The following is a 17,147-nucleotide window of genomic DNA, read 5'->3' as shown; positions in this document are numbered from 1 at the left end:
AAAAACATGCCAGTAACCTTGAAGGTGGGCAAGATTTGGATATCTGAGTGATTGAAGAGCTTGCAGATGTGACTGATTTTTCAGAGCCTGAGTTAGACAACTTTAGTCAGAGACAGGAGAAGCTTAGGGGAGGCTAAGTAAAGGTGAGAATTTATCAACATGGTATGAACGTAGTCTATCCAATTAAAAGAAGTACAGAGGGACGTATTAATGGTACAGTAATGACTCTATGCAAAATTGAGGTAGATGGAAACGGTAAACGTGCACTGATAGTTGAGACGGCTATGACAGAAATGTGTACGGCATGGAAGGAGCATCATTTTCTACTGGAAGATCAGCTTAGAGATTATCAGCAAGAGCTATATTTCTGTCATCTACATATACATGTATTAGAGGCTGAATATCTGATTTATTTAAGAGCTGTAAGGTGATCTGAACCATGCTCTAATACATGTCCTTTCAGCTTAGGAACTCTGGGATCTGGATTTGAATTGCTTGCTTCAAGTTAGGCACCTCATAGCAGATTCCTAGCCTACCTGTGGACTTATCCCCTTTATTTAATTTTCTTTGTAGCTCAGAAATCAAGGATCACATGGACCCTAACCTACTCTGATATCTACAACTATAGGTGACTGTTACCTTAAAACCTGTAATATGCCCTGAAGAGCTGATGACAAAGAATCCATTATCTGGCAACTTTCAAAGAGGATTCAGGCAATGAGCTGTTAACAATCTACTTCCCGTGGGATAGGCTGTGTTTCCCTTAGGGACTGCCTGCATTCTGTGTAACCTTGAGCAAGTCACTTAACCAGACAATCCTTTGAGGCAACTGGAAATGTAGGCTCCTTAATGGTCTCCTGAACTGCTTGTCTTGTAACCCCCTATGAAGATATGAGTCTGTGTTACCATTAGCTGATAGTTTTCTCTCCTGAATGCTGAACATTTCACTTATCTGCTATGTAATGCACTCCATCAAAACTCAAAGCAAAACATGGAAACAGAGAAGATTCGTATAAAGCCCCTGGCAATGCACTTTGGGTTATGAGATAATGGTAATGGCAATGTTAATGTTCTGCCCTTTCTGTCTTAGGTTACAGTCAGCTACAGCACCCCGTTTAAACCCTTTAGGGTTCTATATGCTAAACTGGGGAGTACTTCAGGGATTCATTTTGGCTCCATTGTTGTTTTCTATGTATATAAGGCCTCTTATGGAGTTCATTGCAGGGAAAGACATTCCTTCATGTACAGATACTTATGGTATTCAGCTAAACCTCTCCTCTCCTCTTCTCTGGACAGAGTGCAGAACTACGTATTTCTAGAACACTGGGTTCAGTTCTTGACTCATAACCAACTAAAATTTAACCCACCTAAGAAAGAAGCAATGCTGGTACATGCTACTGTCCATCCATCCAAGGCCCCTCTGTTCTTCTGGTCACTAACTACATATGGGAGTAATCAGCTAGAAATTTGTGTCTTGTATACAGGATCTGTGAATTGTTCCTGATGGTAGGGTAACACTGAAGTCTTAGGTGCTAGCTATCATTAAAACATCTTATTTCAACAAGAAAAATATTGCTGGGCTCAAATGTTACATTCCACCAATGGACCTTGAGACAGTAGCTCATGTTCTGGTATTATCCTGCCTTGACTACAGCAATGGTAGTTTTCCTGGACTTTTGGATGGTGATCTGGCTTCTCTGCTGCACCTGGACTTCTCAGATGGGTAACCATTTGATATTCTGAGATTTGTAACTTTGAGCCCTGGGATAGCTAGACTGAATAAATAAAACTGCAGATTTTTATATACAAAGTATGAGATTACTCAGAATATTCCAGTTTCCCTGAGAAATGGCAATCTTGGAGGTGGTATATATATATATATATATATATATATATATATATATATATATATATATATATATATATATATATAGATAGAGATGGGGGGTAGGAGGCTGTCCCTCACATTGTATAGTATTACACTTTGCCCCACCCCCACTAAAAACAACTTTAAAGGGAGAACAGTGATGACTATTATTCACTCTTCTTTATTTTCGCACCTTTCTTTCTTTATTTTTTTGTAATTCTAGGGCTCGCAGTTATGAGTTTGGAATTATAATAGGGAGATACGCAGATGTGGCAAATCACACCTGTGGTGAGGATCTGTGCTGGGTGTGAATTGCAGCCAGTTGTGCCTTTAAGATTCTTACTCTTACCTTCTGAGGCTTGCTGATATGGGTCCTGCTTATCGGAGATACTATGTTCCAGCAAAGCAGACCAGGTCACTGGACATGTGGTTGTTGGTGGTTCTGAAGGCCTGACTCTGACAAGATTTCTTTTACATATCCTACCCAGTCTCTGGAGTACTCAGGGACCAGCTACTGTAACTTCCTAATTTAGTATGCAACTCACTCATAGCTTTCCTTTAGTAAGTCCCTGAAATGGTACTTTCCATCAGGGTGAATTGCAAATCCAGCAGGGCCAGTCATTTCACCTTCACAGTATAACATTTAATTTTATATTTAAATAATCTTTTGTATTCATTTATATGTCTGCATATATGCAATGTTATCTGTTACATTTTATATTTAAATGGTTTTGCATTAATTTTATATATTTTGTTTAATGTTATTTTATTGGGGGTTTTTTTGTAGTTTCACATAACTTTTCATGTTGTACTTTTAACATACATTGTATCTGCTCTTTTTCATATATGCTTAGGATTAAACATTTCATTATGCTTATGAAATAAAATAAAATAAAATAAAATAAATATTTATTTTTGTATGGACTGTATAAGAACTAAATGAGCAGAATTAATTTCCATCTTCAACAAAAACCTCTTTAGTAGAGCAAAGGGAGAAAATATATACAGGAGCGTGCTAGTTTTTAAATATAAGGCCTCTGTTTTCCATGGCATTTTATTAAGTAATCAATAGCAAACCTTTGAAATCTGCATATTCTCCTTAGTACCAAATATGTCTCTGTAGAGATCCTAAACTGAAGTTATGTTAAGAACGTCTGACCTGTGTAGTTTACTCGTCTGGTCCAACATCCTGCTTATGGAGTCAAATCTATCCATCCTCAACCCCTTTTTCCCATTTTGCACACAGGGTTGAGGTGTCACTTCAACAGTCACAATCATCTCGAGTCAAATAATAAAGCAATAATCCTTAATGGAGTGCTTGACCTACTGCATTTTACTCATGTCATGATTAATTGCTCCTAAAGGTGTCTATAAATGCATTCATTTAAAAATAGGTATTTAAACATTTTTTAAATGAGTAGCTTGAATGGAGCACGGTCATGGTGTATGCTGACTGCTACTTCTCAACAGGTGTCTTCAGTGGCTGCAATACACATGTTCTCACATAAAGTGCATGTTAGATTTCTTTACCCATAAAGTCATGTGATAGTCAACAATCTTTTATGTATGTGTGTATACATGTTTTGAGAAGTTGTGCATTACTTAATGTCTGGTAGTGCAGTTTTAATAAGGTCCATTTTTCATTTATTTTATTTCTGGACTTGTCACAAAGAGTGTAACTGTGGAAGTTTAGACTATGTGCAAGCCTTAGAGTTAAACTGTGCAATGAAACCATTACCTGCTGCTTTCTCTGGCTTAACAACTTTGTTTTTTTGTAGGTTGTCCTAAACCTATGGCTTGTACCAGAAGCTAATTTTACTACATGTTTTAGCAACTGGGTCTGTTACCACTTTAAACATTTGGCTGGTTCCAGAGGCTCTTGATGCATTATTTGAACCAATTTAGTGTTAATGTAGTACCAGAGGCTATTTTTTGTATACATCTTTAAGCATTTGTGTTTAATTCAACTTTAAACCTATGGCCAGTGCTGGAGGCTAATCATTTTCATTGCAAAACAATTTGTTTTACTTGTATGTAAAAGTTATTTTTTTATGGCTACGTGACTGCATTTGATGTAAACTTAAACTTATGGCTGGAGACTATTTTTTACAATGCTAAACATTCTGTTTAGTTCATGCAGACTGGGGCTTTGAGATAGAATGCTCAGTTAACTTTTGAGGAACATGTAGCTAGTGTGGTCAGCAATATATGAGTGCAGTATTTGCCATAAAACAAAGATCTAAATATTGCTATAATTTATTTATTAGTGCTGTAGAATGAAGGTCAGCAGGACTAAGACAGAATATATGTGTGTAAATGAGAGGGAGGATACAGGAATGGTGAGGATGCAGGGAGTAGAGTTGGTGAAGGTGGATGAGTTTAAATACTTGGGATCAACAGTTCAAAGTAATGGCGAGTGTGGAAGAGAGGTGAAGAAGAGAGTACAGGCAGGTTGGAGAAGAATGTCAGGAGTGATTTGTGACAGACGAGTACCAGTAAGAGTGAAAGGGAAGGTCTACAAGAGGGCAGTGAGACCAGCTATGTTATATGGGTTGGATACAGTGGCAATGACAAAAAGGCAGGAGTCAGAGCTGGATGTGGCAGAGTTAAAGATGTTAAGATTTACACAGGGTGTGATGAGGGTAGACAGGATTAGGAATAAGTATATTAGAGGGTCAGCCCAGGTTGGACAGTTTGCAGACAAAGCCAGAGAGGAGAAATTGCATTGGTTTGGACATGTGCTGAGGAGGGATGCTGGGTATATTGGGAAAAGGATGCTAAGGATGAAGCTGTCAGGTAAGAGGAAAAGAGGAAGGCCTAAGATAAGGTTTATGGATGTGGTGAGAGAGGACATGCAGGTGGTTGATGTGACAGAGCAAGATGCAGAGGACAGGAAGAAATGGAAACAGATGATCCACTGTGACAACCCCTAATGGGAACAGCCAAAAGAAAAAGAAGTGTTGTGATATTTCACAATTGTCTACTGTTTTCTAAACTGTATTTTTAATTTTTGAGTGTGTTAAAGCTGTAGAACTTTACAACCGCTTACTGTTCTCTACCATCTTTTACTTTCTTTTTTCTCAGCCCCAAGCCAGCTGTGTCTAATAGAATTCGTGGCACCTATCCTGTGGCAAATAATACCACTAACATAAGTAAAGCCAGTGGGACATCCAACTGTATTGAAGACCCTTGCAGAACCTAAGTGTATGTCTCATTATAATACAAAAGGCATTAGTAGGTTATGTTCTTTACTGTAATCCTTAATGTACTGAACACAAATACATGAGCCAGCAACATGTATTTCAGCCCCCCCCCCCATGTAGAAACATTCTGATTTCTACCCTTCAAGTCTATAAAAACACTCCTCTCTAAACTGTAATTCTATCCCTTCCAGTCTGTAAAGAAACATTTATCCATCTTTTTTTGGTATGTGATATATCCCTACTACCCTCCCAGTCTGTCTCTGAGTCAACATTAGCTGACTCAATCACTTTCAGCTTCAGACATTTGTGCCCCACCCCCCAGGTACACACATTCTGGTTTCTACACTGAAAGTCTGTAAAACACTCCACACTAAAGTGTAATTCTAGCCCTTCCAGTCTCTAAAGAAACATTTACCTGTTTAATTTTCTTCTTCTATGTGATATATCCCCACTAGCCTCCCAGTCTGTCTCAACAATAGTTGACTCACTCTCTCTCAGCCCTCAGACAAGGTAATTTCTTAGGGCATGCAACTAGTAAAATTAAAAAGGACTTTCACTCCTTTAAAAAATAAAAGCAATGGTAACAAAAGAAAGACTAACATTATAGATATGACTTCTAAGCAACTGATGGTATATTTTGAATTGCACATACCCTGATTGGCTCATCCTGTTCCATTCGCCCTATGGGCTCACTCTGCTTCCCTACCCTGCCCCAAATTCCCACCCACCCCTACATACTCTGAATTTATAGGTAACCTCCTTTACATGGACCCTCTCTTCATCCACCCATTATCCAATAATTACATCCATCAGCACTATCTACAAATGCCCTTCAACTTCCCACCACCCCAGCCCACCTACCAGTTTAATATCCACACCCATATCTCCTACTCACACAACTCACACCCTCACTAAATATAAATATCTCCTCTAACTCCACAACCTCACTCCCACTATGTCTCATTACCCCCAGTCTCATCTCCACTATACCCTCCTGGGATTAACCTGCCTATTCACCTGCCTCTCCATAGCCGCCAACAGCACCTCTTATCTCTTCACAATCACTTACTGTATCCACCCCAAATCCCCCACCCTAACCCACAACATTACTATCACACTCACTCACGCAAGCATATACTCCACCATATACACCCAACCCCCATATACCATGCCCCTCCCATGTACCATTTCTATCCATCTAAAAAGCAACCAAGTCTACAATTGTACTACCTAACCATCCAATACCTAAAAACCATCACCTGTATAACTACCCAGCTACTACTAGGTGGAAACATTCACCCCAACCCCGGGCCAGCAACCTCTGCTAATAATCCATGCACCCATCACTATCCAGCTAAACACAAACCCACAGTTTTACTGATAGTACATATGAATACCCGCAGTATCATGCTGCCATCTCCTTATATAACCCTGATATTATTCTCATCACAGAGACATGGCTTAAACCACATTTTAAAGATAATTCCATCACCCCACCTGGGTATAACATTCTCAGAGCAGACCGGCTACATAAAAGAGGCAGACGCTTAGCTCTACTTCACAGAACCAACTTACAACTCCAACTCCTCCAAAAAGATTCCCCCAATTTCAGCAATGCAGAGACTCTATTTGCAAAACTCTCCCTTAACAAACATAAGCACCTAAATCTACTGGGTATCTATATACCCCTGCATGACAACCTAACCACCCTAGAATCCATACTTCACTGGACCTCATATTCTCTCCCTCAAGAAACTATCATGCTAGGTTATGAAAATATTGACTGGAACTCCATCCATTCTCCCACCCCCACCCACCACATTAACCTGTATAACTTCACTCAACCTATAGATACTCCCACACGCATTGATAAGGCCACAAAAAGAAAGTCTATATTGATTGGATCCTCACAAATCAGCCAAATACTGCCCTTCAATGTGGCACCCTACCAAACTTTCTGAGCGACCACAGCCCCACTTTTACCCTTAGGCAAAAAGTTTAAAATAATTAACTCTCCCTCCCTTCTGCAAACCTGCTCTAACAAAAATGTTCCTAGAGGCCACTTCATAAGAGACTTGCAACATTGCAACTGGTCTCCCATCAAACTCTTTCATTAGACAAAGCAGTTGATTACTTCAACTCCACATTCCTAAATATCCTCAACCAACTAGCCCCCTTAATAACTATCAGGATACATAGCAACCCCGCCCCTTGACTCCAGAAAACAACAAAAGCCCTACTTAGAGTCAGGGATAAAGCCCGGAAACCCTGGCACCATACCAGATCACCTGCAGCTAGGCAAACCTTTCATGAGCTCCAAAACAAAGCAAAAAAGCAGGTTAAAATTGATAAACAAAATTACTGTATCACTCAGCAAAACAAATACAGAACCAAACCACAAAAATTCTGGGCAACAATAAATAACATCCTACAGCCCGGAAGAACCACCACTCCCTCACCTAATATAACAGGTACAGACCTGGACATAGCCAGCTTTAATAACTATTTCACCTCCTCAATACTCAAACTCTTAAACAATCTCATTTCCTCCAACACCCCACAACCACCTCAGGCCCAAATCAATACATACCTTTCACACGTAAGTCTGTTCCTAACTCTACTATCCTAAAACTCCTAGCCAAACTCAAACCAACCATCCTTGCAGCCGATAACCTTCCTGCTGAATACCTCCAAATTGCATCCACAGCTATAGACTTTCCCATTTCACTTCTAATAAATAGATCCATCACCGAACACACCGTTCCACTCCTGTGGAAAACCTCATATATCATACCACTCCACAAAGGTGGCCCCTCCCTAGACCTTTCCAACTATCAACCAATTGCAATTCTCTCACTCCTCTCTAAGATCATAGAAAGATGTATTCATCACCAGTTCCTCTCTTGTCTCCTCACCAACAACCTTCTCTCCTCAACCCAACATGGATTTCACCTATCCCACAGCACCACCACTGCCCTACTCAAATTCACCAATACTATAAACTCCCACAGGAATCTAGGTAAATTTGTCTCAGCTACCTTCCTAGATTTATCCAAGGCATTCGACACAGTCTCACATAATAGTACTGTCTTGTCTCTCTGACCTCAACCTTAACAACCCCACCCTCCTCTGGTTTAAAAGCTATTTAGATAACCACCAACAATCTGTCAAATGGCATAACTCTCTATCCTCCACTACTAACCTCCTTAGGCGTGTCACAAGGATCAATCCTAGGACCCCTTCTTTTTAATATCTTCACAAACCAACTCCACTCAGCTACCTCTAAAGCCGACATACTCCAATACGCTGATGACACAACTCTCATATGCTCTATACCCAACATCCAACTTCTCTAAGAAAAAGCCCAAGAAGCCTTCTCTGAAATAGAGAACTGGCGTAACAACTCACAACTCATACTAAATCCCAAGAAAACACAACTAATGCTATTCCACTCTACTAAAATGAGCAACCTTAGCTTCTCTATACTCTCCACCAGCAAAACCCAAAAATCACCCCTGTCACTAAGGCTAAACTCCTAGGATTTACCATTGACCAACAACTCAAATTCACAAAGCACATACTAACAACCATCACTAAAGTCCACAAAAAGCTAGGTTCCCCCTATCACTGTAAAATGTATCTAAGCACCGAATCCTGAATTGCAATAACCAGGACCCACCTCCTATCTACTCTACTTTATGCATCCCCAATTCTAACTAATCTTTATAAAACTGACCTTAATAAACTTTCCATCTGTTACAACAAAATTGCTAGATTCGCTACCAATGCCAAATCCCAATCCCACCACTGCCTTTCCCTACAAGCCTTGCACTGGCTTGAATTTCTGAACCTATTAAGGTACCATCAACTCAGCCTAGCTCATCTAATTCTGTACTATCCTGAGAAAACCCCCAACCTGACTGGCATGCTGAACTTCTACAATTCAAGTAGACAACTTCAGTCCTCCAACAAAGCCTTAATCAAAACCATCACATGCAAAAACAACTTTGGAGAATCACTATTTGCCCATGAAATAGCAAAAATATGGAACAACCTTCCCCCTGACCTCAGACTACAAAACTCTACACCCTCCTTCAAAAGCCTACTTAAAACATACCTCTTCACCAACCATCTATGTAACTGTAATTGACCCCCTGAAGCCTCACCCACTTACTGTTTCTACACCCCATCTGTCCTGGACAATACAAACAACACCATCTAACTATACCTATCCATGTGTGAGCAATAGCCTATATATGAGTGTGTGTACATGTGTGTGTGTGTGTGTGTGTGTGTGTATATATGTATGCATGTGTGTGTGTGTGTGTGTGTGTGTGTGTGTGTGTGTGTGTGTGTGTGTGTGTGTGTGTGTGTGTATATATATATATATATATATATATATATATATATATATATGTATACATGTATATTTGCTTAAATGTATATATGGAAAACTTAAACATTTATATACTCATTCAATTGTGAAATATCTTGCAATGCTCTACCAGGTTCTTATCTGCTCTCACTGTATATTTTGTATACTTGTATTTTCAACCAAAAGGGGGAATATCCTCTTATTGTATACTAATGGCTGTACAGTCTACAATCTGTATGCTACTATGCTGTAATGTCGTTTTTGTAAATTTTTCTTCTCTTTGTAAACTTATGGAGTTTTCCTCCCCAAGACTCAACTGAAAACGGACACTTGACCAGTCGGACTATCCTGGCAAACAAATGTTAAATAAATAAATAAAATTCTGCATATTCAGGATTCAGTTGTTTATTTTTACTTCTTCCTGGTAGGTAATATCATATTTTACACTATTATAAAAACACCAAAAGACCAAATCCAGTGACAAGAATATGAGATTCTTCTAGGCAGAAGCATTAAATACTCATAACCCTGGCATGATGTACTGTTGTTACATAATGGAATTATTTAGAGAAAAAGAAGTACCTTTATGAATAATGTAATTGTATAATGTGAACTTCTTTCTACAGCCCTCTTTTTCACTGATGATAGTCTGTTGGGGTGACTTAATTATGCACTGTGCATGTGCACACCCACATGTATGGCATTGCATTCTGGGTACATCTGATAGTATTTCTTCTTAGGGAAGAAGTAAACTTCCTTAACATCTCATTTGTATCAAGTGAAGTGTATCCAAAAGTAATATTCTTGGCAAAGAATCATATTAGAATCAATGGCTGTCATCCCTATCAGTATTAATCCCAATAAGGCAATCAGTTTGCCTCACTCAAAATTCCTGTTCACCAAAGGAAGCTGAAGAAGGGGAAAAATCTAACTTGTTTTAGGAGATGAAAGTCAATGTGCTACTTCAGATGGCAAACTAGAAGGCCTACACCTGTATTCAGAATATCCTTCACTGGATGTCTAGTGTAGTTCAATGTTCATAGACTTGTATTGGCCTACTGTCCTCCTCCATTTCTGACTGCTTTTTAACGTTTATAGCATGCATCGACTAACCTTTGATAGCTGATCAAAGGTATTGAAGAAGGCACCTAGTTTAAGAAGGGTATTATTTGTGTTCTTTACAATGGTGAAACATTAGTATTTCTTACCTGTGTACTAGTCAGGTATACTAGCTTACCATGGATGAATGTGCTCTGATGCAGTGAACAGAGATACCATATAATTCTGAGCTCTCCATTTCATTTTTCTAGTGCATTGATGAGTAAAGGACCTTAATCTGTTTCTCTCCTTGCACTAATGCATTTTCTGATTCACTACAGAAGAAAGGCTACATCTTCCCTTTAGTGAAGTCTTTGATGGCAAGTCAGTAGAAGAAGTGGAGGAAACAGGAGATCATTTGTTCTGTTTTATGTTTCTTCCTCCTAACTATTGTGCAGAACTTCCTTTTCCTGAAATTAGCATAGTTGACAAAAAAAAAATGATTACAACCTTTTAATTAATATATTAAATGAATCAAAAATGTTTACACTTTTCTATACTGTATAATGTTCCTAAACAAAACACAAAAGTGCAAAACTCTTTTGTGACATTCTGCCTACCGCAATTGAAACTTGCTTATGAGTGCTAGGAATGACATTAGTGCTGCAAATGTTTTAAAATTTCTAATACATATCATTCTCATGTAGGATTTATCTAATGTTTAGTGTTACTGATATAACAAGTTAAAAGCCTTTTTCCTAGACTTAATGAACCTTGACAGAAAGATAGGTTTCATCCAGTAAACTATTATACCTAAGAAACATTGGCACGCAATCAATGGTTTTAAGACAGTAAGAACAGAAGATGGTGTGAAGTAATGCTTAGTTTATATAAAGCTACATGACTTTTAATACCAAAAGAATATGGGCTTCAGAAATCCTTATTTCTTGCAGGAAGAATACACATACTGCTGGAAATACCAGTCCGTGGCTAACTGACAAAAGTAAATGGAAACTCTTATTATACTTTTGCCATGGTACTGATTTCCTCCTTGAAGAAAAATATATTGAACACTTTTCAAAAATCAACTTTGGCTCTAAATGACTGTGATTTTCATAATGGAAATCATATTGCAGACTATTTTCTGACAGACAAACACACACATACTGCAAGTAGCATTAAATATTTAAGAGTGTCTGCATTACTGAAACCATTGTTTTGAAGTACAGCACCATCCAGTGGAAGGTTAAGAGCTCATTTGGGCAAGGATTTAAAGTTTGTACTAAAGGAATTCAAGATATGCCCTCTGCCAGAGTCAATGTTTTCCCTGTTGTAGAAGAAATACATATTGTCATATGTTTATTCATCCAGAGGACATGACTAGATGTAGCAGATATAATGTAGGAAACTATCAGGTGGGGCAATGTATGTTCCAAACATGACCTGTTAAGGACATTTCAATCACTGTAGAAATAAAAATCTCATAGTATTCCACTGTGAATGAAATGTACACTGTTATTTAACCTGATCATCACACTGCGTGAGTGTGAGGAGCAGGACCTATAGTACTCCGGATTGTTATCTAGAGGATGCCTTAGCAGTGCCAGTCCTCCTGGAGAAATAAGACGCCAGTACTCAGTACTAAAAGTTGTATTCAATGGATTACTGATCTTATCAAAAGACCATTTGGCAGTACAGGATTTTGCCAAAATGGTATATAAGGTTAAGGTGAGCAGAGGGGTCAGTATGCGAGTGACTAGAACCAATGTGGTTAGTGAATTATTATTCTGCATTTGAGTGTCTTTAGCTGGACAATGGGAAGGGTGGATTATTATTCTCAAGTTTAAAGGTCTTTAACTGGCCAGTGGGTTGGGCGGATTATTAGTCACTAACTGAATGTCGTTAACTGGCCAGTGGGGTGGGCAGATTCCTAGCCTTCTTGCAGTACTTCGTCTCCCATTAAAAACTTGACATGAAAGCAATCCTAGCAGCTATTAATTTTATGTCTCTTTTTTTTGCAGCTTGGACATTTGAAGATAAGAACTTAGAGCAACCCATTCAAGTAGCAACTGCCTCACAAGGCTTAAAAATGCATATAGTACAGATCAATCATTAAAATAAATTAAATAATAAAAAAATATTTTGCTGGGGTAAATCTTCATTAACTCCACTAAATTAAGTATCAAAATAAGAATTGCTTTTAAAGTATAACACATCAAACCTATAGTCTTCTTTTACAGGGCCTTCTTGCTTTCTTAAATTGTTTATATACCATCCATAGTGAAAAAAATTAGGATTGGGAGTTCCACTCTCTAGGAGAAAACAAATGATTTTACCTTGTCCTACTTTTTAACGTCTTTTTTGGTGCAAATAAGACATTTGTACAAATAAGAATTTATTTGGAAATAAAAAGTAAGAACCATCACTTCTGACAATCACTAGTTTAACTGAACTAGGAGTAGCAGAAATGAGGACTGTGATTACAAACACGAGAGTGGAAATGCTTGCCACAGTCCTGTAATGGGATGAGGAAGTGAGCCACGTGGGACTTATATAAAAAGGAATCAGAGTATCTGGGGAGAGAATGGTCTTAGGCCTCACTTTATAAAATTAATTTCAGTAATATATTCTGTGGTTTAATTTTCACAAAGCCAAGATGTTTTTGCAGAGCCAAGACACCCTTGGACACAGTAGACAGGGAACCACTAAAAGGCAACAAAAATGTCACCCTTGAAAAGCAGTTTGAATAGCAAATAAAATTAAACACTTACAATGCTTCAGGTTTAAATTTTAGCTGCTTGATTTAAAAACAGGTATACAAGAATGCAGTATGTGGTGATGCTGGGCTGCGCAATCTCATATTTCCATTTCCCCTTCTCAGGGGTCACTATGTTAGGAGCAATAAGAGGAACACTGGCCATTTGATAGCAAGCTGGAGCGGTATGAGAAGGGGTAAAAAAAAAAAGTATAGATATGCAACAGCAATACAAAAGACTGGAAAAAATGAAAAAAAAATGCATCCTTTAGTCAGTTTAACTATCGCAACCTTCTGCCACAACCAAAAATTAATTTTAATCAGCAAAACCAAAACCATATTTCATTCCAGATATACCAAACATAACAGAAGAGAGTTTTGCCTATTCGGCAGTTTATGAAGAAAGCAATGAATTACCAAACAAGCTGTAGTCACTGTAATGCACATGTGCATGGTTGTCACACAATGTACAGGAATGCTACTGTGATAAGCATCTTACTATGGACTGTTCTCAAATCATGCAACTTGGGAGAGGATTGCCAGCCGCCCTCAGGCATCACACCAGAAGTACAGTTCTCCCCACTGGACCCCCCCCCCCCCACTCTCACACACAAGGAACATAATCAGGCAATGGCTACTTCTTTTTTCCTAACTTGGCTGTCCCTTTTGTGTCCAAAACATTAATATACCTCATGCCACCAACACAACCGACATATGCCCTGCTTCTGTGCAAATGGGTTGGCTGATACCATGCAAATGTGATGTTAAACTCTACATCACTGGATAATTTCACATCAGGTATCTGTTACATTGAATTTAACAGCAGGTCACACCAACAAACTCTGTAACTATATATTAGTAATTGCTTACAGATTTATTGAAACATGTCAGCCAAGCCCTACTGTGAGAATATAAACATTTTCTTTATCAACACAGATATAGCTGTCAGACACACTGCACTTCCTCAGCTGACTTGGATTACCAAACTGTCCACACAAAAGTATTCTACAACCTCTTTGATAGTTTCAAAATTTTGTCCTTGATGAAAACATTCTTTTCCTGTATTGAAGCCTTTTTTGTCTACATTCTTATCTCATCCAGAGAAAACCAGTTCCTTCAGCAGGCTGAAATGTTCTTTCAAAAATGTTCTTTCATTGATAGGATAGTTTGTAACTTTTTCTGCTGTGTTAGCAATTTCCCTTTTCACATGAATATCTGCAGACATTTAACTGTTTAAGATATTTCAACAAGCCTCTATTGTCAATGCCATTTGTTACAAAAACATTCAGAAGTATAATACTTTCTGTTTTACACAAGCACATTCTGTTAATCCAAAGCATTTTATGCTATTTCTAAAAATTCACACAGTTGTTATGATTACCAAATTTCTGTTACTGTGAAGAAAAAACAGTAGGATATATATATATATATATATATATATATATATATATATATATATATATATATATATATATATATATTCTATCAAATATATGTTATTGCTATGAGGGAAACAAGTATTATGCTTATATAACTCTATCGGTATCAGCCTTCAACTTGCTTCTTTGAGGTCTGAAAGATGACTGACAGATGAAGTGAAAACGTGCATAAAAGGTGCAGGCTATGTACTTTTTGGGGAGGAAGGAAAAGTAGGAATTTAATCTAGGTACATTATATCATAAGGGTGTGAGCTTGAAGCATAGAGCAGGGAGTATATGATTTAGCTTGAGAAAGGAAGATTTAAGACTGAATTTGGGAACTATTATTTCATAGATTGGGCAGCATAGCCCTGGCATGCAATGCTGAAATGAGTGATTGTGCATATACATTAGAGTTAAAAGATTGTAAGTCAGAAATGAGCAAGTAACGATGTGAATAGCTGCACACAGCTATCTGCAACAGAAAGACAGATTTTAGATTGTTGTACATTCGTAGTTTCTTGCACCATTTACACAAATTGCTCATACAAACTCCTCATTCTCCTGATGATTCAGTCAGACACAGACAACCCAACCAATGCTTCACTACCGAGCAGCTCATGCTATTACACACAGACTACACGTTTCCCATTGTTACACTCAGCAAGTCAGTCACAAACGTAGTAATACAAATACTGCATGCTTTCGACCACTCATTTCAACACATAAAGCTCACACAACACCATACTCTTGAACAGTCACTCACAATACCTAAACACAGAAACCACATGCTTTATGTTACTTACCACTTGATAATTTCCTAACACCAACAACCACAAACATGCACTGCAAGCTTTTGACCATTCTTTAAAAAAAGCTACTTGTAACATGCTTAATCCACTTACACAGAGAGTACTCTATGAATCAGTAACATGTAAATTAACTTTAATGTCAATACTGTATGGTGTAAATACCATAATTCAACAAATTGTGATGCCAAACCCTAGGCTTAGAGCAAAATGTTTGCATGTTTGCACAACCAAAGTATGAAACAGGCGACTATAAGTGGTAACAGAACCTCCATCTTTGGAACGATTCAAGTTTCCCAAACTATGGTACCCTCCCTTAACTAAAATAAAAAAAAATAAAAAATTGCTCCAGTCCTGTAACTACAGCAAGCTGCTTGTTAAAACTGTAAAAAGTAGCGTACTACAGTTACTATCACACTCTTACTTAGGTGCTTCCGCACTTTGGCCATGATAACAAATGCAGTATTGGCATTCATTTATAAAGCTGTAATATCCTTGCAGGTTAATATATCAATCAGTGCCTGTACTGCACCCCCATACTATCAGCACCTGATAGTCTTGCCCCCTAACAGCTTGTACTTGTCCTAATTACTCCTATAACTGGTACCGGGACACAGACTCCTTGATGGCTCTCTTTTTTAAGCTGGGACTTTGTCACAGTATCTTTGGCACATCACTCCCCAACACACACATATTACATTTACACACATCACTATAGTAGGTCTATTACCTCTTTTATATAGTTAGAACACTTTATAAGAAGAAAGACCTGCTACAGTGATACCATATGCATTCTTATGACTATATTATTTTGGTTCTCTCCACCCTCACTGTTTGCTGATCATCAGCACATACTGGGCAACTGAACCACTGATTTCCTTATCATTAAGGCATGAATTATCTGACAGCAGCCATTATTTAGGCAGCCATCATGACTTATTTCAAGGTTTTTCTATTTGCAGCTTTAAATCCCCTGCATGTGCTCAACTACAAAGGAAGGAGGGAGGGTGTGTGTGTACAGTGGCCTGTGTTGGAGGGGGGGGGGGTTGGTTCATAGTACTTGCCCAAGAAGCTTGTTGAACCAGCTATGCTTCTGGATATGATTATCCTGGTGGTGGGGTAGAGATCTCACTAAGGCCTGGTGGATGCCAAAGCTAAACATGAGAATAATCAACCAGGCTGAATAAATTAGAGGGCTAACAGATTGCACTAAGGTCCAGGGGTGGGCATATTCTCATACCACTCCTCAATACCTGCCCAGCTAAACAGAGAGGGATGCTAGCGCTAGAGATTCGTGACTGTCCACAGCTGCAAAAACAGAAACAGAGCAACATAAACCAAAGAGAAAAATGGTCACAATGCAGCTTCTTTAATATTCAACCAGCACAGCACAACTCATTCAGTAAATGCTTTTGTCTAATGTTGGACTTCTAAAGACTGTCTACTGCATGAATAAAGGCTCCTAGTACTGTGTCTCATTTCACCCTAGGAGATCTATTTCTCCCCAGGGATTGCAAATGTGTTCCATAAGGTCACCTTCCTGTGAAGCTGGGGTGAAACACTGATGGGATTATGTTGGAGACTAACTGAGCAGGGAAATATGGGGTCTAGGGTAGTGTGAACATGATGACCAGAACAGCTGGGGGCAAAGCAGGGATGGGGAGAGGAGGGAAACAAATAAA

Source organism: Protopterus annectens, chromosome 13.part0, assembly GCF_019279795.1.
Source record: "Protopterus annectens isolate FY-2018-M chromosome 13.part0, PAN1.0, whole genome shotgun sequence".
In the NCBI taxonomy this organism is placed as follows: Eukaryota; Metazoa; Chordata; order Ceratodontiformes; family Protopteridae; genus Protopterus; species Protopterus annectens.
Note: the sequence above shows the minus strand (reverse complement) of the source record.